General features: G+C 33.9%; 1 pseudogene; it reads left to right on the top strand.

Annotated features, from left to right (window-relative positions):
- Positions 1–9,789: 9,789 nt before the first annotated feature.
- LOC104720606 (uncharacterized) lies at positions 9,790–11,225 on the top strand (annotated as a pseudogene).
- The last annotated feature ends 15,184 nt before the right edge of the window (positions 11,226–26,409 follow it).

Genomic DNA, 26,409 nt, shown 5'->3' on the forward strand with positions numbered 1-26,409 from the left:
CTTTAAACAATTTTTGTTTTTTGTTGGTTTTTATTATTTCAGCTTTTTAATAAGAAAGAGAAATCTCTTTAGTGTATTTGTAAAAAGTATAAAGTGAAAATTAAAACAATTTTCTTAATTTGCATGAAATATGTTGATATTCACTAGGGGGTATGGACTAAATAGCTATGTTTTTTGCAACGAAAAAAGTAAAAACAAATAATAACTATAAATTATGTCATTATATAATTACACTTAGTAACCAATTAGCTACAATATGTTTTAACTAATTTTTTATCAGACATAATTTGTAGCAAAGTGCTACATATATAGCGGAAGAAAAAAAAACTCTTGACAAAAGTTCTCTCTCTCAGATCCGCCACACCATGGCCTCGACTCCTTATTCTTTCGTTGTTAGAGTTTCTCCAACGGTGGGAGACGACTCTGTTAGATTCTTTAATGAACTAATTTAATTATATTATAATAAACAAATTGTTTATATAAGTTTTAAATAATAAAATAAAAAGTAACTAATTACATACTAACAAATGGCAAGAAACATGGAAAGAAACGTTTTTTAGATTGCTTAAATAAGGAACGATTCTCTCTTTTCCTCCTCCTTTTTTTTATTTTATTATTATTAGAATAATATCTGCACTAGGCCGCGGGTTATTTTTTTATTTTATATTTATTTTAATTCTTTTAAAGATAATTTTTATATGTTGTTTACAATAATAAGAAAAAAAAATCAAAGCATGTCTTGATTGATTATTATTTTTTATTTTGTATTTACCTTAAAAACATGATATGTCAACATTAAAAAAAAATATAATATTTAAATAATAAAAAACTCTAGGATCGCAAAAGGCCAAAACCATACCTTATAAATCTCATAATGAAAATTTTTGAAACATAATCCGCCTCAAACCCAAACCAAAAAATATATCAATATAAACCTCTGTCGCATATTCGAAATCACATCATAGTTTTGCTTATGTAACATTAAAACTACGAGTAAATAAAAATGAAGAAAAATGTTTCAGCTATTGGTTCCTAGTTTCAATCTCTTCATCAAAGAAACATCTTCATTATTCTTACTCCATCGTGAAGCATTTCGAACAAAGATATTTGCTTTACTCTTGTGGTCTTTTAGTCTGCAGTTTAGTATTTGTAAAACTCTAACATCTCTTCTTCCAAAACAAAGATATGTACTTTACTCTAGTGATCTTTTAGTCTCCAGTTTAGTATTTGTAAAACTCTAATATCTCTTCTTCCAAAGGATGAGTCTTGCCTATAATCACAAGTTAACCTCTGACTCTTTATCTTCCATCACAGCTTTTTTAGTCTCAGCATTGTCTCCATTTGTCTAAACCTCTGACTCTTTATCTTCCATCATAGCTTTTTCATCATCTTATTTTTATCTCAGCATATATCTCAGTTTTCTTTGGTTCAGACATATCCTCATCTTTCGTAACTTCTTGTGTTTCGTTATCTCTAGAATTCTCCTCCTCCTTTGCCACTTAAATGTTGAAACTCATTGCTCCTTTTTCATCTCAGACCCAATATTCAAGAACACTCATACAAAGCTTCATCTCCATCCAACCTCGTTTGTCAAACCAAACATTAAAATATTACTATTTTCTCTGTACAAATGTCTCAAAACACACAAGTGGAAAACCACAACTAACCGTTAAAATCAAAATCCCACCGTTGAATCTGTAGCCAGTAGTACCGTGAAGCTCCCCACCAAATCTCAGCTAGATCGGGTAAATTTTGGACTACCAAACACTGTTCTAAGGAGACATATTCGAATCTGATTTCTAGGATTTCTGGTTTGGGCGGTTCCAGTAATTTCTTGCATAGGAAGAAACCCAGATAACTTCTTGAATATAACTCCAATCGGACTTCCGTCAGTGGCTACGAGCTCATGGCTTGATAGTGATCACGCATATGTTTTTTCTTTCTAATTCGATGTAACATCCGGCGCCGAAGAGCCTCCAAAGGCACCTCTCCAAACTGCTTTATTATCTTATTCCTCTTTCTCGTTCTTCTCTTCTCCAGCTCCGATCTGCTCCGACTTTGCTCTTCCACCACCACCATAGCCTGCTACAGTCACAGTAATGACTACCAGATCCACGACCTCCGCAACGTCTCCTTCTCTGTTGATTGTCATCCGGTTCGCTGCTTCCCACCTCCATGTCTCGGCACCATATTTTCTTCTTCCTCTTTCTCTATTTTTTACGATCTCTCTTGCTCTCCCATACTCTGTCTCATGGCTACTTCTCTTCTCCTCTCTCCTTCTTGCAGCGATGTTAGGGTTCAACACCAACTCTCTCTCTCCCTCCTTGTTGAACGAAGTCGGTGATACAAGTGTTTTTAACACACGATCACAAAAACCCTTTTCGTTACACCGGCGAAAATAATGTTGAATCTGCAGTGCTGGTGATCCCATGGCTCTCTTTCTAAAGATTAGATCAGAATTGACGATGAAAGCTAATTGGAAAGAAGAAATTGAATCATCCAAGAGAACAAATATGTGTCCACTTAGACAAAAATGATGATCTGTATTAATGTTTTAATTTGATAGGTTAGTGATAAATTGGTTACTATTGGAATAGAATGATGAGCTATATTAATTAAAATGTTTTCATTGGTTACCTGTTTTAATTGATGTGTCATCTCCAGAATGCTTCACAATGCTGATGTGTAATGCTCTGGAGAGAAACATTCAAGTTTAGTATTGATTACAATTATGAAAAATGGTGTGAGCAACCCTGTTGGAGATGGTTTTAAGTTACCACTTTCCCTCACGTCTTCTCTTTCTCTTATTCTACAACCTCCTCCGTCAATTTCTGGTGAATGCTTGAGGCGGATCCGGCGAGCTCCGGCCATTTCCCAGCTTGACGTTTGGACGCTGGTACTTTTTACAGACCTATGCACCGTCTCCGATGGTTGGATGCATGTTGCTTCAAAAGGGGAGCTAGGGTTTTTTTCAGATTTTTGTTGAATTCCGGAACCTAACAATATATTTTGTTTGCCTTACAACCTTTAAAAGTTTTGTGTTTACAGTTTTTGATTTCGGCTAACCCTATATATATATATATATATATTGATTTCGTATCTGAAACTATAGATGCTGCCACTACTTAATCTTCTCAGGGTTGTCAAAATTGTAGAGCCCAACAACATGAGGCAGAGAATGTGGGTATGTTCGAGAGTTCACTAAACGCAGCTCAGGCAGTGTTGCCTATTGCAAGTAAGTTTCTCTTTTTTATTATTGGGTTTAGATGAGTTGTTTCTAGGAATTTTTGTCTCAGGTGTTGATTTAGAGGATAGACATAACTCTGTATTGGTCTCTTAGATTGGTTTAGTATTCGTGTTGCTGTTAAACTCTTAGATTGGACTCTGTCTACTAATTTCTCAACCCCATTGGAGGGTGAATGATTGTTTATTACAGTTTGTATTGTATTTTGCAGTAAAGACTTCTGCGATGAAGGTGGAGGATGTAATGCCCATTGCAACTGGACTTGAAAAGGAGGAGCTTGACGCTGAAATAAAGGTGATTGATTATGTTTTTCTTTATCTAATGCAATTTAGGATCTCAATATGATTCAAGTGTGTTAGTTTGATATATTTTACTGTAACTCCACTTGCGAACATGACTTTTATTTCATGATCATTTATGGCATACCACAATGGTGTCTATATCTCTACTTCGTAGTTTTCTCTCCAGTTAATTACCTCTCTCTCTCTCTCTCTCATAATTCACTTAAGTGTTTGCTGAAATGGCGAGTTCTAATGGTGTTTTCTTTTCTTTTTGTGTGTATGTGCTTTAAGGTGGAGTTTTGTTATAAGACTAAGTTACTGCAAAAGAACAAAACAAAAACCTATCAAATGAATGTTTTTTTTGTACTGCTCCTAACCCGAATGGCACTCCGTTTCATGTGCGATTGCAATTCGAGTGCAGTAGGGATGTGGTTTGGGAGCCATACGATTACTTAAAATTGTGAATGGAGATCTACTTCTATCATATTTTTGAATAACAATGCTATTTGAGTGTGATTATAAAACAAAATTACCAAATTAACCTCAATTATATTTTTGTTTGCATTTTCTATTATTTTCCATTAATTATTAAGAAATAATATATAATAATTCTTGAATATTGTTATAAATTCATATTTATTTGTTTATTACCTAATTTTACGATTCCCGCCAAAAACATGATTTCACGGTTCTTGCCAAAAACTTGATTTTTCGTATTTTTGCCAAAAATGTAATTTTCTGTTTTCCCACCAAAAACGTGATTTTCATAGTTTCCGCCAAAAACATGATTTTCCATTTTCCGCCAAAACCGAGATTTTCGTTTTCCCGCAAAAAACATGATTTAACGGTTTCTACCAAAAACATGATTTCAGTTTTCCCGCCAAAAACATGATTTTTCGTTTTTCCTGCCAAAAACATAATTTTTTGTTTTTCCCACTAAAAACGTTATTTTTTGTTTTTCGCAAAAATGTGATTTTTTCGTTTTCCCATCAAAAACGTGATTTTCCATTTTCCTGTTAACCCATGATTTTTGTTTCCCTGCCAAAAATGTGATTGACGTTTTTCTGTCAAAACCATTTTTTTCTTTTTCCGGCTAAAAACGTAATTTCAAGTTTTCGAGTCAAAACCGTAATTTTCCTATTTTTACGTAAAAACTGTTGTTTTAAATTATTATTATCATATTTTTAGTTATTAATTATTGTGTTTTAGTTTATTAGATATAATTAAATAATTAAGAGTATATTAGTAAATTTACTCATAATTCACAGTTACCGCACCCTAATCTTATGCTCAAACTACGTTTGTGCTCTGACTAGGTTAAGAGTAAAACTTATGGTGAGGTTGCACGTAAGCTCATGGTAGTTGATAGTTGGTGACTTCTCAACAGATGGAAGATGGTGTTATATAGTGATTTTTGCCACTCTAGATACATTATACTGCAGAATAAATTATATTATAAATACTCCAATTATTATATTTAACTCGTGAACTAATTATTTTTATATTTTTATCAGCATATATAATAACCATTAAAGATTTTAATTATTCATATCAAACACTATAGTTATTATTGAATATTAGAGTTTTTAAAGGAAAAAAAAGATTGTATATATTTTTGGCATATGTTATTAAGTGTAATAAGCTTCTAAATATAAAAATTGTTTAGAAAATTATAAACCAAATTGGTAGAGACACTTTAGGAATCTAATTGATTTTATTTTTTTGTACAGTTTTTTTGAGATTAACTTTGTAAATAAGTAACTTAAAAGGTAGAAACACCAAATGTATTTCAAAAATGTTAATATAGATTAAAAAAATATACATTTTGAGTTTGGTGTTTATCTTGAATGATTTTATAAGATTTAAAAGATTTTGCCAAATATCAGTTTCAGAAAATAACTTAACTATCTTGTAAATATTAGTGAAAAATATACAAACAATCTGAATTGTATGAAAAGTCTAAAACCTATAAAGATTTCTCTTCTAAAATTTATATCATTTTCTTTAATTAATATAACATTTTTTGTTAATTAGGACCATCTTGCTAAAGATTACCAATCATGCATAAAAAAACCATAATAGAAGCCTAAAATCTGAATTGAGTATTATAGGAAGATATGTCATTAAAACTAAATTATAGGAAACAATTTAGTTTTTTAAAGAGTTTTATTAAAGTAATTAGATTCTCTAAAATAATTATATTCATAATCATGTTATCATTTTGTTTTAATTTCGGAATTAAGCTATCACATTAACTATCTTTTGTTATAAATCGTCTAACTTGGAAACTAAGAAATTATAACCATAAAAGATTTGTAAGTGTAATTACCGATTTTTTTAATTAGAGATGTTTCTTATTGTCAAGAATTAAAATGTATTTTTAATATAGATAAATAATTATAGTTATTATCAGCCACATATAATAAATTGAATATAATTTGCAAGAGATTTAACGCTTAATTCAACTAATTAGGGATTAAATATTTGCAAAATATTTTGATTATTAAGAATATACCAACTTTAATATTATTCGATATTTTCTGGGAAAATTAATTTCGGAATTGAATGTGGTGAGTAATGACTCATATACAAAATCAATTTCGAACAGATTTATAGGGTTCTGATAAAGGAAAACAATTGACTTGATTTTTTGTTGCTAAAATATGTGAAAAAATAATAAATGTTAATGGCATAGGATTGTAAATAGTTTAGCACTCTAAGGTTTTTTTCAAAAAACTGCTGCAAAAATGTTAATATAGATATATGTTATGTATGTTTTGTATAATAGATATTTTTTATGACTTATGCAATAAAAAAAGTAATATATAAATCCATTTAAATAAATTTTGCAAAACAGGGTTTAAATATGTAAATTATATACAAATTCAATTTAATCCATACAGCAAAAAAATCATGAAGATTTTTGTTAGAAAATTAGCCACGAAATTTTGTGACTTTTTACAACTACAAGTTAATGATCTTTCTGACGCAATTTGTAACTGATAGTTACAGAGAAATTAGCAATTAGTAACAATTGGATACATATTTTTCTGTGACAAATGTATAGCAAATTGCTACAAATATTTATAACAGTGATTTTTGCGACGACAAATTAAATTTATTTGTAACAAAATTGTAAGAAAAATTTTGTTGCTACGAAATATTAGATATACATATAAAATATTTAGTAACTATACAAGGTAAAATTCTAGTGGAATTGCATTCTTTGTGAAGCATAAGAAGTAAATTATCTTTTTCTCCTTGGCAGCTCATCCTTTGTTTGGCAAAATTATTATGATTTTGGTAAATATTATAAACCAAACTACGCTATATCCATAATAACTTTTCTTGATTTTAAGAGTCTCTTCTCGTTTGTATTTCTTGGATATATAGGATATCTTTTTATAAGTTGACTTCATATTGCAATTTTATTTTATTATAAATATTATTTCACATATATCATAATTTGAATTAAAACAAAAAAAAAAACAAAAATTACTCGAGAGTCAAAAGTATGATAGTAATTGAAATAGCATACTATAGATGAAATTTTATTTTGTTCCATGGTTTATGTAACAATAACATGCACAAACAACATTGTAATGTACATTATGTTTAACAGAATGATATGTAAAATAGGTAAACAAAGCCAATAGTGTTATCCAAAACTTCCATTGGCTACGCATCCGGATATCACTGCAAGCATATGGGCTTCTTATGGTGGATTGCATCATGGGCTATAGCCTATAGGTGTTACTGAGGATCTATGACGGGGAAACATTTAAGTGACTCTTTCTTGTTGTACTCAATGCAAAATTGGTGTCAAGTGATCATGCCATGTCTCTCCTGTTCTCAAAACCTAATTGGTCAATCAAGCAAAACAAATTAGGGGTTGAAATTTGAAGGGGATAGCATCAACATTGACGAGCTCATCAATAATATTTTTCTTTAACTCTGATCGGAAAGTCGAATTTTTTGTCTCTTAGCTAGGACACAGTCACATAGAGTTTGAGATGCATGCATTGCAAGCGCAAGCTGCCAACTGTGATGAATTGATGGGCAAGACTGCAACTGTTAGTTAATAAAGTTGTGCATTTTATGGCATTTAATGATTTAGTAGGGTTAAATATTTAGTGGGCTTGACAAGTAACTGACCCAAATCTTATCTATAAGAAAACGAAAGGAGTCAGACATATCACGATGCTACATTAGTATTTTTTTTTTATTTATACATTAACTCTTACTTGTATATGAAAAATTGACATACTTCCATTTGACACTATGTTAGGTTCGGACCCGCGCTACAGCGCGGAAGAATTTTTACAGATATATAAGACTCGTAACACTTACATTTTATTTTACTATAATGCAATCAATTATAATTATTTATATATTTGTGTAATGAGTTCAGATAAACTAGAATAAGTTTTGATATAATAAAATAGAAAAAACTGAAATATTTAACAACACAAGATATATTTTTGGAGATTATGATCCATAATAGATTTGATACATTATTCATTTTCATTTCACTATAGTTTGATCTATGAAAGAGTCTCGTATTTTTATAATAAATTTGGTTAAAATAAAAAATGAAAAAATAATTCGAACAGTTGATATTATAATGAGTATTGATAGAATAAAAGAAGTAGTTAAAAATATTTAAAATTTTAATATTACCATGAGTTTGGTAAAAATAAAAGAAGAATAAAAATAAAAATAATGAACAAAAAACAATTAGAAATGATAACATTATAACACTGAAAAATAAGAATAAGAAATTAATTTTTCTTCCTACCCTAGTGAAAAACAAAGAAAAAGAGAGAGCTTGTTAGCCTACAAAAAAGAATTATACACATAAAAATATGTTGAAGCCCCATAATAAGCGTTAGGCCTCAGTAGAGGTAATATACGATTGAATACTAAAAATGAAGAAAAACATTTCACCAGAAATATCAACCTGCAGCAATAAAAACATAGGGAGACTTGCAAAATTAGACCCCTAACTTGAGTCAATTGCAATGTTAGACCCCTCTTTTTCTCTCTCCAACATTTGCCACTTTCTCCCTATTAAATCCTTGTCTATTTATTGTATTCACAAAATTGCCATTAGTTTTTAATTGGAAATTTATAAAGATTTTTTTTTTGTTTTTTAGTGCGTACGTGTTACATCGGTTATGTACTTGCCTATGTATATTTTTACGATGATAATATATTATACTTTTCGATCAATCATGTTTTTGCTTTTCTTAGGTTATTAGGCTATTGAGTAAGTAACTTGCGGCTTACTCCTTCAGGTAAATAGCGCAAATACCTGTTGTTTTTGGAGTATGGCTGACGAGAAATGGGTCTTGGCATTTTGACATGGATGGAAGCAAAGGTGGGAGAATGTTTTTTTTGCGACACGGTTGTACATATGCTGAGCTTTATGAAATGAATGTAGAAGATTATCTGATTGATAAAGAAACAGAGATGGTTCAGTTATCGTATCCCTTAACAGAGATGATGCTTCAGCAATTGTCCCAAAATACCTCTCCTGTCTATGTCACAAATGATAGATCAGTTCAGAACTTGATAGATTTTAGTAGTAGGAATGTTGTTCGCCTTTGCGTCTCTATGAAGTGCATGGATGGACATCCGGTTATGTTAAACAACTCTCGTTATGTTGACGACGGAGAGCCAACAGATGAATTTGGTAACGATGTAGATCTAGGTGCCGATGAGTGTGCAGAAGAACTTAATGAAACTGATCATACATATGAGAAGCCAAAAGATGTTGATGACATGGATTTCGATTACAGTGAGTACGAGAAATTTAAAGATGAAGATGACGATGGAGATGGAGATGACCTGAGACTAGATGTTGAATAAGGGAAACCGTTTTTTGGTGGTATTCATGGACAATTAAATAATCCTTGGATAGACCAACTGAAAGTAGGTCAATGCTTTGCATGCAAAGCTGACGTCATAACTGAGGTGCGTTTGACCGCGGTTATGTTAAAATTCTCTTTCAAAATTAATAAGTCCACAAAGACTCGGTCGGTGGCAATATGCTCTGTGCCAGGATGCACATGGAGGGTCGTAGCCACTGTGAAGAATGATCCAAACACTTTTTGGGTCACCAAATATCTAAACGTGCATACATGTTCTATTGTGGACCGCGTAGCTAACCGTAAGCGTTGCACCTCAAAATATATTGGGAGGCTTTTCATCGACCGGGTAGGAATAGTAGATGGTGTTGTCCCACAACATATCGAAGATTAAATGAGGACAATGTTCGGCATGACTTTGGATTACACTACTTCGTACAAGGCTTTACAATATGCGCAAGAATATGTGAGAGGAAGCGCAGAAGATGGATATGCGAAGTTGCCTTGTTGCCTTACTGTCTTCGGAAAATAGAGTAGTCAAACCCGAGAAGGGTCGTTGACCTTGTTGTTGATGACGATCATAGGTTTAAGTACCTTTTCATATCTTTCGATGCTTCAATCCGTGGTTTCAATTACGTTAGGCGAGTTATTGTGATTGACGGGACCCATCTCACTGGCAAGTATGAAGGTGTACTGTTAATCGCTTGCGCATAGGATGGTAACTTTCAGTTCCGTTGGCTTTTGGAATTGTCGACTCGGAGTTTGATGCTTCATGGGATTAGTTTTTCACCAAAATAAGTGAGTGTATCTCGGATGAATATCCTTTGGTAGTAGTTTCAGATAGGCACAGTTCAATAAGTAAAGCATGTCGAAATGTTATCCCATGGGCAACACGAGAGATATGTTATTACTATCTTCAATAAAACATAATTTCTAATTTCAATGGGAAGCAACTGATGTACTTGGTGAAAGGGGCAGCATATGCGCATACGCATGATGATTACAACCGCTACATGGTTTCGCTCACTAACTTAAATCCGGCTCTTGCAGCGTACTTGAATGAGGCAGATCCAGCTTTATGGTCTCGAGTTTACTGTCCAGGAGATAGATACAACATCAAGACTAGCAACATTGCGGAATCTATCAACTCCATGCTAAAGAAAGCCAAAGGTTATCCCATCACATATCTCATTGAGTTTATTACGAAAAAGTTAGGTAGGTGGTATTGGAAAAGACGAGAGGATGACTTTTAGCCGGGGTGTTGAGTTCTTATTGGCCGTAAGGGAGCATTACACAGATATGATGATGGTCGAACGCATTGATGGTTGGCGTTTCCACGTTCGTGGTGGGCAACGTGACTGTTTGGTTGACTTAGAAGCAAAATCTTGTTCATGCGGGGTGTTTGGTGTTGAGAAAATACCATGTTCACATGCAATTAAGGCTGCCAAATCCGCTGGATGGCATATGTTTACCGTGGTAGAAGCTTACTATAGAAAAGATTATGTCTATGCATCGTACGCGGCTAACATTATGCCCAATGTCGAGCACACTCCGATTGGGCCACATATCCGATGTATGCCTCCAATACCGAAGCGGAAGCCTGGTAGGCAAAAGAAGTCTCGTTGGCTTACATGGCTAGAACTGTCACGTAAAAAGGGGACCAAGCCGAGGAAGACACAAAAGTCATACGCTTGTTCAAAATGCACGCAGCCTGGACATACTCGACCTCATTGTGTGAGTAACATTCACTTGATTATTTTTAATGTTTTGTGGTTGATATCGTTAGTGATACTAATAGTATTTGTTCAGGTTGCTGAAGACGGAGAGTAGAAGTTACCTTTATCGTGAAGTCAACTGGAACTTCCATAGTGTTAATTTGTCTTTGTAATATTTTCGGATATATTCCACTTGTTCAAGTCGACATTATCTATTAAAGACAATCATTTCTCCTAAGGGGATTCCACTTTCTTCTCTTCTTCATCAAATAGCATTAGATAGAGAATGATGAGTCAGATTTCGGGGTCAGATTCTGATACAAATTCGCAAATACAAATTCCTGGTCCAATCTGCAACTATTGTGGTAGATCTACGGTACTTGTGAAATCATGGACAGATTTAAATCCAGAAAGAAATTTCTTCAGGTGCACTGTTTATGGCTTTTCCCATTGGTCAGACGAAGAACCATCACGTGGGTGGCAAAAGCGGAGCTTATTGGAGTGGAGGGATGAGATTCGTCGGCAAAAAGAAGAAATCAAGGTACTTAAAGAATCTATAAGAGCAATGAATAAACAAGTTGTTAATGGTTTGGTGAACTCTGATTTGGTTAATAAATATGAGGAAGATAAGAAGCAGTTTGAGTGTGATGTTATGACAGCCAATGAGAGGGAAAAAATGCTTCGAAGATTCATGGTTTTTTCTTGGATAGGTTTCAATCAGATGTCTACTAAGCTTTCAATGTACGCTATTGTTTTTAAAGAAGTCTCCAAGTTAACTTCAATCAAATGTCTACTCTACATTCATTGTACCCTTTCGTGAATCTCTAAATTGATTGTACTCTTTAGTTATCTCTACATTCATCTTACCCTTTCGATATCTCTACATTCATTGTATCGTTGCCTTCTCTTCATCTTCTTCTTCGATCATTGCACCTATAAATATCCTCTCAATTTCCACTCAATCTATTGCATCTCCTTCTTCGATAACAAGAGAATAAGTTTGTTACGATTGTTTTCATTTTGATTCTCGAGCTATGGCCGGAGAGAGTTCCAGTAAACGTAAGTGAAGCAATTCCGATTTCGAATGGCAAGAGGAAGTAATTGATGCCATGAAAGACACATTTAAGAGGACGAGAGTCGTGGTTGAAGAAGAGACAACGGATCGCTTCAAAGCAATTCTTCATATGATGAAAGATCACATGAAGAAGAAGGAAGAGGCTACCGCCCTTGTGGATCAAGTGGATCTGATCGACGCTCAACTATTCCAACTGTATCAAATATTGGGTCAACAACTTGTCGACTACGAGGCAGAGCACAAGAGGTTAGAGGAGATGAGAGAGGTTACGAAAGCTGATCTCAAACAGTGTGTGGTTCCTCCTCTTATTGATTGGGGCAAACTTCATGTCCGTTTCGACGATTAGTTGCATCACCCAAACACTATTTATATTTTAGTTTTTTACTTAATGTATGCATAATGAATACCTATTTCTATTTTTATTTGTCAACTCTACATGCCTAATGAATACCTATTTCTATTTCTATTGGTCAACTTTACATGCCTATTGGACAACAAGATCAAAAAGAAGTATGAAAGTTAACTTCAATCAGATGTCTACTAAGCTTTCGCTGTACGCTATTGTTTAGAGAAGACTACAAGTAATTAATATTATAATAACTAACTAATGAGAAACAGACAAGTGTAAAAATAAGCAGAGCAACGATTCTTCCACAAGTACTTTAAGCATCGGTTCTCTCTCTTTCTCTTCTTTTCTGTATTATTTTATTAATTTTTAATAAAAAAAATATGGGGAAGTAACCCCAGAGGAGATGACATAATGAATATCTATTTTGTACCAGTAGAAGAAGAACAGTAATCCGTTTACATTAGAGTTAATAAAGAGGATTCCACAAAAAATATATGGATAGCAGCCCATCATCAGAGTTTAATAAAAAATATAACTACGAGAACAAAAACTCTACATGCCTATTGGACAACAAGATCTAAAAGAAGTATAAAAGTTAACTTCAATCAGATGTCTACTCAGCTGTCGCTGTACGCTATTGTTTAGAGAAGACTACAAGTAATTAATATTATAATAACTAACTAATGAGAAACAGACAAGTGTAAAAATAAGCAGAGCAATGATTCTTCCACAAGTACTTTAAGCATCGGTTCTCTCTCTTTCTCTTTCTTTCTGTATTATTTTATTAATTTTTATTAAAAGAAGTTTCGGGAAGTAACCCCAGACCTAATGAATACCTATTTCGTACTAGTAGAAGAAGAACAGTAATCCGTTTACATGAGAGTTAATAAAGAGGATTCCACAAAAAAATATATGGATAGCAGCCCATCATCAGAGTTGAACAAAAAATATGACTACGAGAACAAGAAAAATAATCCGTTTACATTAGAGTTAATAAGGAGGATACCACAAAAATATATGGATACCGCCCATCATCAGAGTTAAGCAAGATATATCCAACCCACAAAATAACAAGTTCTCCTGACAGAAACAAAACATCATCCTAATAAGTCATACATAAGACATACATAATTAAAAAGACTTTAAATTCTGGAAACAAGTTCTTAGTTACTCCAGAATTGGGGGAGAATCATAGAGCCCAAAGTCTTCGGTGTAATTCTGCTCATTTGGTCCACGACACTCAATCTCGTGAAATAAGTCACAAGCAAGCTTCACCCTTATCCATGTGATGTTTGCGTCGCACAAAGTAGAAGGAAACGGTAGTCCGAGTGCATGACATTCTATGTACTTTAATGTAAAAACACCACAGTCACATGGCCTCCTATTCAGAGGCACTTCTGTTACGCTTGTGGGTGAACTTATCGTACGAGTACATTTGTTTGTGGTCATAACTGGCTAACTCCCGCAGCACATGCAGGACCATCACAGCTATCGGCTGAACTGTAGTCGCAAGCTCATCTTCGGTTGAACAACTGGGAATGCTGTCCCAGACCATGATGTGTCTCATTGGAATCGATATCCACAGAGCAACCCAATGCTGAGATTTAACGTTTAACGGCGCGTATAAGTCGTCCACTTCCAGACCCCACTGTTTGTTAGACTGAGCATACGGTGGATACTCACCTGCGTGGTAGCTGAAGGAACCGGCCGGCAGAAGTTTTCCAGATCCATCAGCGTTTGGTTCAGATTTGACAAAGTCAAAGTACTTCGTCATCCACAGATGAGTGAACATAGCGTCTAGGAAGGCAACTCTATTCGATCTAAACCTCTCAGGATGTTGTGTGTATCGATGTCTCAATAGATTCAAACCCGCATCCAAGTGCTGGAATCACATGGATTTAAAAAACGAAGTTAAATAGTATTGAAGACTGTCAACATAAATCTTACAAGAAGTTTACTAGTAGACTTACCGAATCTCGTAGCCACACTGTTCTTGTCTGCATTTCGTACCACCAAAGACAACATCGGGATTTGTCTAGAACCTTGTTCATGTACGTCCTACGGATGAAGAATGATTTCGAAACATATAAGTTACTATAGTCTCGAAACGTAGAATTTTGAAACATAACATAAAAGATAGTAGACTTACGGATCTTCCTTTAAGAAGTCAAGCAAAACCTTCTTCATCTCCTTGTCTGCTTTATCAAAAGGATTGTATGTTGACGTATTTGACTTACCACCCATGATAGTCTTGGCTGTGTTATCACCAATGCATGGAGAACGCTGACTTGACGCCAATCTCTTAACCCTTCCAGCCTTGCCCTGTGCTGCAAGAATAAAAGCTTCAACCCGTGGTTTTTGCTTCTTAGCTCTGGCAGTGTAGTCGGCTGCTGTTGGGATTTCTGTGCGAAAGAACACAGCTCGTCTGAATCAGTGTCAGATGATTCGGAGCTGACCACCTGTGGCACCTTCCTATCCGTACGAGTAACAGATGGAGAAGGGTTCAGGGTATGCAAATTCTGATTTAAAAGTTACATGATCATTGATGTAAACAAATAAAATTAAAGCCACATCATATGTTTAAAAGTCTCGAATAAAACAAACAAAGACAACATGATTCAGAAGTCTACTTTACATAATGAAGTCTAAGTGATACACTTGTTATTTTGTCTGCAAAGTTGACAACTTCCAGAAGTCTTTTTTTTCTTCGCCTTGTTCCTGGTATTGTGTTTGTGAGGAATCGTAGTAGGAATTTTCAAGTGTTCAGAACTAACCATATCCGTTTTTTGAGTGATAGGCTCTTCATCTTCAGCAGTAGCTTCACGAGCCTTCTGTTCTTTTGGGTTGGTATCGACATCTGACGTACCAGTTACATCTCCCTTCATTTTGGAAAGATCCGAAGCCAAGCTTTCCACCTTATTATTCAGCATGTCAAACTTCAAATCGCAACTGCTGAATCCATCCTTCATCTCTTGAATCAGAGTTGCTCCCCACATGCCGAGTTCATCTTTAAGGGAATCCAAAATATTGATATCCAAGGCATTTGAAGTACTTGGACAGTGCCTCTTCCCACTTGGTTCATCAGATGTACCGGCTCTTTTCTTCTCACCCTTTTCCTCCACCTTCATCTTCGCATTGTTGGATTCATGAATACCGTCCGTCTCCCACAAGCCTCACCCCCACTTCCATGTACCAAACTCCCCAGTCAATGCTTTCAAAATGTTATTAATTTTATCATCAGCTTCATCCTCTTTCCAAACAGGGCTACTCATGCCACCAATGGTCTTCAAGTGATTGAAACGAGTCTACAATTGATATAAAACAGTATAATTGTTCAAATCCAACACTAACGGTGTTGCTAATAAAAAAAATCTAAGATAGTAGATAGTCTGATATGCGTACCTGTCTTAGAATGCCCTCTTTGACATATTTTCTACCGCCGGAACCGCGGTAAGCAAGCAACGGTGGAGTTGATTTATTAGGCAACAGGTCGCCAAATTCCTTACCAAAATCCAGCATAGATTCGTATACCCAAATCTGCAGAGGTTCGACAAATCTGTCTACATGGTAACTCTTGTTAATGTCCTTCTCCTTCACAGAATGGATGAGGTTCTTGAAAGCAACTCTTCCCCATGGATAATCAAGAAATGCATCTAAATCCATGACTAGCCTAACCATATTTAGACGGGTGGGAATTGAGGATTTTCTAGCTTCTATAAACCAAGCATAGATGGCTAAATAACCCAACCTAATACGATCTACTCTATCCTAGTCGTAAGCGTTCTTACATGCTGCGACGAGTTGATCAATACTCGGATTGATGTCTAAACTGACTCCAAACTTCTCCCAAAACTCTTCCATCTCGTCCGTAACATCAACCTGTGGTTGCTCCAAGGACTCGGCATCTTCACAGTTAAGTCCAGTGATGGCTTCAAACTCATTCAAAGAAAATCTTAATAGGTTAGACTCAACCAGACTCCATATCTCGTAATTTTTGTTGCAGACTAGCTGAAAGCAGAGCATATAGTGAACCAGTCTGGAAGCCCATTCGAATTTGAGACGGTTGAACTGTAAGAAGACACCCAGTCGAGAGTTACGAATCTCATCCCATTCATCTTCTGCGAGAGCTTCGTACAGTTCATCAAACAGCTTCGTATCGTTGCTGTAGTAGCTGATGCTTTTACACGGAAGCGGCTCCTCACCCTTCGTGAAAAACTTCCTAGGAAATTTTATATTGTTCGCCTCCTCCATTCTGCGAAATAAGATTAGGTTTGGCGGGGAATTAGAACACGAGAGATTGAGATAGAAGAAGACAAATACGATTAGTTTACAATTGAATTGAAAAGGAAGTCTACAATCGATTTGAAAAAGAGGTCAACCTTCAGTTTAATCGAATATGAAACGGCGGCGAAGAAGAAGCGAATGGGTTAAAGAATACAGAGTTCAACGAGATCTGGTACAAAAACGTTGAGCGAAGTAAGCAAAAAGACAATCCAAAAGATAGAGATTCAAGTTTAACACAAAAAGAAATGGGAAAATCAAACGTTAGTGATAAGCGAAATAGATAAGCGGAAGAGGAAAGTTGACAAGAAAATGAGCAAGATGGAATTAGAGATAACAAATATTGTTATCTCAGTTTTTAGGTTGTATAAAATTATAATAATTATAATAATCTCGGTTTTATAAAACCAATTCCCATAGCATTATAAAGAACCCGATTAAAATCGGATCCCGTTTATCAGTAAACCAATTCCCGCTTATCGATAAATTAAATATATATATATATTACCGCCAACTAACGTCAAATCAATTTTTACCTTGTAATGATTATGTTGACGACTTCTCTAGCAGACTTCTCAACGGGAAACTGAACCGTCTGCAAATCCATCAAATCAAATTAAAACTTGTACTGATATGCTGTAGACTTATCAAGAAGACTTCTTCCTGGGAAACTAAAACGTACTTTAAACTGCAAATCTATCTAATCAACCAAATTAATACATCGTTAACTTCGATGAACCCGTTTATATGGTATATGTTCACTTATAAGCGTGAAATGAAGTTCAATAGAAACTTTCTAATAATTACCCAACCGTGAATGTTAGAATTCTACACTTATAAGTTAAATAAAACAAAGTGATATAGAGAAAGTTTCTATCATTACCCAACCGTGAACAGTCTCCAAATCCTCGTGGCTGTGATTACCCTGGGCTTTCGGAATATTCGGTTTATTCGGGTCGGGTTAATCGATTTTTGAGTTATTCGGTTATTGAGAAATGATGCCGAATTAAACAGAAAATTTAATCGGTTCGGTGTAATCGGAACTCGGCTTAATCGGGTCGGATTTCTGAATAATATACTGTTCTGAATGTTACCGAGAACAACACTACGTCGGATCTTTTTGCACCGAAGTAGGCCAAAAAATTGAGCTTAGCTTATCAGTATATGTGTATGACATCATTACAGACCATATGCACCCATACATTACAAAAGAATGAACCAAAAGAAGCCTAAATAACAGTTTTAGTAGAATTGAATCAATACCAACTCATTGTTTAGAAGGTAGAAGCTATTGAATCAATACCATATCAAGGCTGTGCAGCTACCACTTCCGATTTCCATAGTTATGTTTATGCTGCTATACACATCAAAAAGTACAAAAGAGCAGCCTATGATTACCTGTAAACATTGAAAACAAAGAAGCCTTAGAACTTGTAATCTTATCAAGTAACAAGCCAGAACACATAGATTGAAATACTCAACTTATATAAAGAAAATTCATTTAGTTTGTGCATTCCGAGAATCTGAATTAGGAAAACAAACAAGTGTTAGAAGTAAGATGGTATGAAGATATGTATATAAACAGAAATGTTATACTTACCAAGGGATTCAAAGAATGCAACATCCTCCATCATTTGTGTTATGTTTGCAACTTCATCATCAGCTTTGAAGTTGAACCTAAGCCACTGTTGAGTGAGAATCAGAACCTCAACCATATAAGGAGTTAAAGAACTCCTATATGAATCCAAGACTCGGCCACTAGTTCTAAAAACTGATTCCGAAGCAACAGAGGAGACTTGAATAGCTAGAACATCCTTAGCCATTGCAGATAATATAGGGAACTTCTGGCTGTTGCACTTCCACCATGAGAGGACATCATAAGGAAAACCTAAAGTACTCTCCACTCTAACCTCTGTCTTCTCAGTTAAGTAGATATCTAACTCACTGCAGCCTTCTACTGGTCCCTTAGATCTAACCAGCTTGTTGTACAAAGAATCAATACCCTCACATTCAGCATCATCAGATAAGTCAGCTATTATAGGTGATGGAAGTTCCTCTTCTGGTTGCTCAACATGTTTGCTAAGTCTCAAAATGTATTCCGAGAACATTTGTTTCATCATACATGTAACTGAAATACTAAGTTTCCTAAACTCTGCTGTATTCTTACCATAAAGTTGTTCAAAGCAAAGAGTAGCAATCTGCATCTTATTCCGGGGATCTAAAACACTAGCAACAATGACGAGAGGATTCATATTCATCAACCCATCCCAATACTTCTCAAACTTATCCCTCATAATATGAGCCTGCTTTCTAACCTCTTCATTACTGTTTCCACATCTAGTGATAAGACTTCTCTCAATGTTCACTATGTGCTTATAAGCATCAGTTGAAGTCACTGATGTAGAGGCAGAAAACGTCAAAGTGTAGTTGTAAAAGATTTTCAGGAACTTGACTAACCTTGACACCTCTTCCCAATCAGAAAACATTGGTGGTCCATCACGTTTCTGTTTGGTTTTCTCATCCTCTTCATTGAAATAATCCTCATACAGCTTGTCCTCAGTCAGCATCTTCTGAAAGGCTACTCTCAACTTCAAAGCTTGAGTCAGCATAAGGTAACTTGAATTCCACCTAGTAATGACATCCAGAGGCAAGCTGCCTCTACACACCTTTCCTGTGTCACACCTAATTAATAAACAGAGAAAACAGAGAAATTAGACTAAAAGCTAAAGTAGTATGTGCTTTCAATAAAATTCAAAAGTAAATGTCAGATAAGTTATCACCTGAGTGCAAAGGACTTCAGTCTTGTATACGATGATCTCACATACTTGATTGAATCCCTGATAGCAGCAATACAAGGTTTAACCTTCTTCATTCCATCTGACACCATCAAATTGAGGATGTGAACACAACATCTCATATGCAAGAATTCACCTCCTCTCAGCCTCAACTCCTCTCTAAAAACCCTCAAAGCCTTGTCATTACCCTTAGCATTATCAACAGTCACTGAAAATACCTTCTTGATCCCCTATTCCTCTAGACAATCCAAAAGTTGTCCAGCAATCATGTCTCCTTTGTGATCAGTGATTACCTTGAAGCTCAGTATCCTTTTCTGCATTGCCCAATTCTCATCAATCCAGTGAGCAGTCACCACCATGTAGTTGACAGAAGTTGTTTGTGAAACCCATATGTCCGTGGTAAGAGAAACTCTTTGCTGCTCAACACCAAACAAGTGCTTCAACTCTTCTTTCTCTTGCAGAAACATTCCAGCTATGTCCTTAGAAGAGGTCCTTCTTGATAAAGTCTTGTACATAGGCAACAAGTTTAAACATAAACGCTTCCACCCTTCAGGTTCAGCAAAGGAAAAAGGCAACTCATTCATAACAACTAGCTGATTAACAGATAACCTATAAAGTTGAGGATCATACTTAATGACCCTCATATCCCCCCCTCTTATCAACACCTAAAGCAGTCTGATTTTCCATCGCTTTGAACTCCTTAAACTTTTTGCATCTATCTATGTGACCCTTCATCGCGCTAGTCCCTGATTGCTTTGTATCACACCCAACCTGTTGCTGACAATACTTACAGAAGCTGAATTGATCATCCTCATTCCTTTGAATGAAATGTTGCCAGACCCAAGCCCTTTTAGGATACTTCTTCTTCGCCTTAGGTGGTAGACCAGAGTCTAGTTTTTCTCTTTTATTCCCAGTCGTAGCAGTCTCAGCCTGAGCAGTCCCAGCCTGACCAGTTTCTTCTATGATAACAAGTTCTTCACCATCCTTCTCGACGTTAGGGTCGTAATCTTTAGCCTCCATCTGCAAAGCATAACAGTCGATTAGCATTAGAGAAGTTTAAACAAGTAAACCATCAAGAAAAGTCTACTCAATTCAATCGACTAACAGGTTGTGGTTAATTTCATCTTAAAACTTCAAAACTAAAAACAACAGGACTACATTTAACAACCTATATAAAGAAATCAAGAAACTATAAAAAAAAAATTCAAAAATAAATCGAATTGAAAAATTTAGGGTTAGGGTTTTTCCTTTTAAATCCGAGATTAACGAAATTATGCTACTACAAATTAACAGAAACCAAAGAGTTTTAAACCATTTCATTATAAGAACAGAGATTGAAAGGAACCAGTGTCTACCTTTTCGATTTGGAGATTAGGGTTCACCAAATCTGATTTTCCACCGCCGATTAGAAGATGAAGAAGAGCAACAGAAGAAGAGATTACGAGAAGGAGAGAAGAAACGATGAAGAAAAGTCAGTGAGTCGGAGTTTGGTGTTCACGGCGAAAGAATCGCCTTTGAGTCGCACAAGGGTTTGAGAGAGTTGGCTGTGAAGTGTTACTGATTAGGTTTAGTGTTAATAAGCTTTTATACCTCGGTTAACGATTAACCGATCGGAAATCAGATTCCGAACCCGATTAACCCGAAACTGAATTCACAATTTAATTGCATCTGATCGGTTAACTCTCTATTCCTCTCTCGGAACCGAAATCCGAGTATGTCAGTTAATTCGGTTCAATCTGAACAAACTGAACCGAAGACCCAGGGCTAGCTGTGATGATTTATATTGACCGTTCCAATGAAACTGAAAGACTTTCAATCACCAATTCTCTGTCGTGAGGATGAACTACGTACTATTTTTAAGAGAAAAGAAATGATTTACTGATAACTTTTTTGGTTGCAGTTTTAAAATAATCACAAGGCCCAGGGCTTGGGTTATATATATGAGACGAAGCGGTTGCAATGAACAATTACCTATAATTAATTAATAACGCAAACCGTCGCCTCGTAATAAATTAACGTACAGACTTCATTGCCTGACTTCTTTACACAGGTTAAGAAGTAGACATCATAATCTTATTTTTTCGACAATATGTAAACAGTAGAAGTCTACTGTAATTGAAATCAACGAAATCATCCAAATATTATAGAAACTGAAGCAAGTGCACAGATTACAGACATAAATACGCCATTCAAACATACAGACACGATGAAGAAAGGTTCACATATTTTAGAACTTAATTGAAAGATCTACGAAACCAAAGAGATTAATACAACAATGAGGATTATACCGGCGATTAAGACATTCCCGACCACCCCCTTACACGACGAACTGAGAGACGTAATTCTTTCATCTGATCTGTCACCTTGTCTAGCTCCTGCTGAACCCATAGCATTTCCTCATTTTCCTGGATGGCTGTAATAGAATCCCTTTGGTGAGCAAGTCCACCTCTCATTGCTTGAAGTTCTTGCATAATAGCCTCATCCCACCATTTCATAATATGGTCCTCTCAATCCTATACGATAGAAATAAATATACCAAAAGATTATTATCTATACTCAAATAATAATTAGACCAAACAAATAAACCACCAAACAATCTAACAATCTCATGGTTATTGCATCCAATGAAAATTCTTCCAGGATTGTCAGCTGTGGAGGAACATTTCATAATGGTTTCCCTTCCGCAGAAACATTTGTCAGTAATTCCAACTGTCAGGCCAAGAAAATTTACTTCGGGTGGACGCTAACTCCATACTTGCAAAGAACTAGAAGATGGCTGAGTGTAGCTGTGTAACCCCATATCTGTGTGCAAAATGAACAAAAAACGATGAGAACATATATATTTACGAACAAAATTAGCTAAAGCGTTACAAAAGCAAATCGCTGACGATAAACCAAGAAATACTTATTAGAGATGTCCTTGAGATTCGAAGACGAGAAATGATGAGAATACAATCTGAATTTCCGAGAACAATAATATCAGAATTTTTGAGATAGAAATTTTGGAGAGAGAGAGATCACGTAAAACTAGGGTTGACTTACAGAAAGAAGTATATATATCGTTAAATTATCCGGTTAGGTTAAAAACAAGGAATCGGTACGCATTCGGTTAGGTTCAGCTATCGGTTTGGTTAAAATTATAGGTATTAATATAATATTAATAGTTGATGGCATAACAAAGTCAACCACAAATAGTCCACAGAGAAGTCTACTTAAAAAAACCCTAAATCATATAATTTTAACCTAATCAGCCTTTTCTCCCTTAATTTGACTTGTTTATAGGTAAATTTATTTTATTCCAATGCAGGAAGTCTATGTGGTTATTATTTGGTCAATAGGTTTATCAAATTATTTTTTATAATTTTTTAATTAAAATTCAAACTATAATTAAGGAGTAGACAAATTGTTATGTCTTCTAGTTGACATTAAGTTGTAATCGTCCTTAATGAAATCTATTGCAGACTTTCTCCGGGTTACATATGTCGTTTCGACTTGTGTTTTTTGTTTGGTCGTAAGGGAGTCAACTATAATTTCAGTACCCTTGGTGGTTATGTTTCTCAAATATCAAATATGGAGTCTACTATTCAAAGCCAAATAAAGGTATACAAAATGCAATTGTCCCACATAAGATGCATTTTGTCCTTATGCATCAAAATTTTATGTAGAATTAGTATAATACTCCTTTAGAACCATCCCACAAACACCAATGCCCAAAGAATAAATGGGTCCATTTGACACAACATTTAGTAACCTATATTTTTATTATGAAACGAAATACATGTGACATGGAATAAACTTGTAACGAATTTGGAACAGCCCATGCGACATTAGTAGAGAGGATAGTCATGACCTTAGAATTATCAAAGACATAAACTTCCAAATCTAGTAGAAAATTCATTGAAAACCGATTGTATAAAAGAATACGAATAACTTACAATCCAAGCCGATAAACAACCTGCCAACATAAGTCTTCTAGGGTAAAGCTGAACTCCAAGACAAAACGTCATAGCGACTGACTTGTAAAACCCTACACATCACAAGAATAAATCATAAGATGATAAGTTTAGTGTTTGATGAGAGAGAGAGGAAGAGAGTGCGTTTACCATCGTCATAGTAAAAATATTGACACATATTTGCCTTTATTTATAAAGAAAGAGAAGAAGTGTGTCCAACAAAATCTAAACAAAATATTTGATATCACCATTCACCATGTAGTATCTTAAAAAAAAAATTATTTATTTTGTATCTAAACAATTTTGGTATCATACATTAATGTATATACTCATATATAGTTGTAAAAATCTATTTATTGTTTGTTTCCAAATTCAAAAGTAATTATTTCCATATACACATGATAGGTGTAATTTTGCATTAATTATGCTAATATTATAAGATTTCTCTACTTTTTTAGACAATTCAAATTGATAAAGATATGAGAAATCCCGAAAACATATTTCTATTAGTCGATTTTTGTTGATTCTTATAAATACTTTAATTCACATGTTAGGAAAATAAAAATACAGTAAAACCTCTATAAATTAATACTCTATAAATTAATAAACACTATAAATTAATAAATTTTGCTGGTCCCAAGTCGGGCCAGTATAAAAATTAACAATATTCGATAAGATAATAAGATAATAATTTTTTCGAAATCTCCTTATAAAATATGGTCCCAATAATATCATAAATTAATAATTATGTAAATTTATATATATATATATATATATATACTGATATAATAGTGTATGTTTCTCCTAAAGCTCAATTCTATAGAACAATTGTAATGTTGTATTTTCAACCTATAATGATATCTCTAAAATATTTTATAACATGTCATACAAATAATTAAATTTAAAGTTTTAATTTTTAGATATGCATCATTTACAATTTGATAATTTGACAGATTATTAAAATAGGAGAATTGATATTATTATTCATAGATTTGAATTTATGTGTCTCATGTGTATAAGTCAATTTGTCTATAATATTTGTAATTTATTGTAAATAGTGCTTTCTAAATATTACAAGTTCAATTCCTAAACCATAAAATTTATAACATCCGAAAGTTTAATCTTATTTTGCTATAGTTGTTCCAATTCATAATTTTTTAAAAAATAAACAATTAAAAATATATCTATAAATTAATAATTATTAATTTACACTATAAAATAATAATTATTAATTTATAGATAAATTAATATCACTATAAATTAATAAAATGTCTTAGTCCCAACATTATTAATTTATAGAGGTTTTACTGTATTGATATTATAAGATTTCAATACACTAATAAACATATCATCAATTCTCATTAGTAATTTTTTATTATAAAACTATTTTGTATTGGTATAGCTATATATATTTAAAATTTATTTCTAAGATTTTAAAATTTTGTATTAATTCTAACTAATGAAAATCACTAATGAATTGAATTTATCATATAAAAATAGACTTAAATCAAGATATTCATTTGATAGTCTAGATAAATTATATTATTACTATTTATGTATTTTATTTATAATTACAAAGATAATTGCTTAACAAAAGAAATCTTATTTTATAACTTTGTAAAGTCACAAAATAAAATATATTTACGAAAGTATTTTGTAGTTAAATTTTAGTTTTTTCTAATTAATTAAAACTCCCTGAATTAATAATCATAATTTTGTTGAGGAAATTTCTAAAAATCAAAACTAATTTTATATTCAATTTGTTTACATTTTATGTACAATTCCAAATTTAATAGCTTAATTTATGTTAACGATTTTAAACTGTTTAGTTGTTAAAAAAAATGATTTTCTGTTTCCATAAATTTTGGGTAGTTATTATTATTTGTAACCTTTAGAAGATAAATTATACACTAATTAGCAAATTTTGTTAGTTTCCTAAATTAAAGAAACAACCAATATTCTCATAATCAGTTTCCTTTTTTCAATTACACTTCCAAATGATTACTCGATAACCCAATCTTAAAGAAGCGCATATTTATGACCCGGATCCGTTTTGTTAATATAGGGTTATTTTGCCAATTTTGAACGCCCCGAAAATGATTTTGTACTTCTCTTTTACTTATATAGGGATAATATAAATTTGGTTAATCACCATAATGATATCAACCACATATATAGTTAGGGGTGTCAATCGGGCTGGTCCGGCCAGGCCCGGCCCAAAACCCGTAAAGCCTGCATATGTTTGAGTCCGGTCTGGTCTGGCCCGAGGTATTTTCGAGCCTATATTTCAAAGCCCGAGTCCTGCCCTAGTAGGGCTACAGGGCATTTTGGATTTTTTCGGGCTTATCTTACAAATCAATAATTCAAACTTGTAAGGCTTAAAAAACAGTGTTTAAAGATGCACTGTAAAACAAATCAATCAGAATTTTAATAACTCATCTATATTCACTATAACCAACTTAATTTAAAAGAAAAAGTTTAAAACTAAATAAAATTTATACTTTAACCAAATAAAACAATATACAATTCATATAAAATATCATAGATAAAAATTGGAAAAGTATTAAGCAAGGTTATTAAGTAAATATGAAAACTATGATTAAAGTTTCAAACTTTATTTACAATAAATAATTAATCAAATATTGAAATCAAATAAAAACGTTAACAAAAAAAATACAAATATATTTGTTAAAGGGCTTTTTGGGCTGAGCCCAAAAAACCCTATAGCCCAAATGGGATGAGCCTGAAAGACCTGATTTTTTTTGGACATAAATATTTAAGCCCGAGCCCGGTATTTTTCAGTGTCGGGCCGTATCAGCCGGCAGACTTTGGCCCTAATTGACATG

Source organism: Camelina sativa, chromosome 10 (genome assembly GCF_030686135.1).
Source record: "Camelina sativa cultivar CO46 ecotype springtype chromosome 10, ASM3068613v1".
NCBI classification, from domain to species: Eukaryota; Viridiplantae; Streptophyta; class Magnoliopsida; order Brassicales; family Brassicaceae; genus Camelina; species Camelina sativa.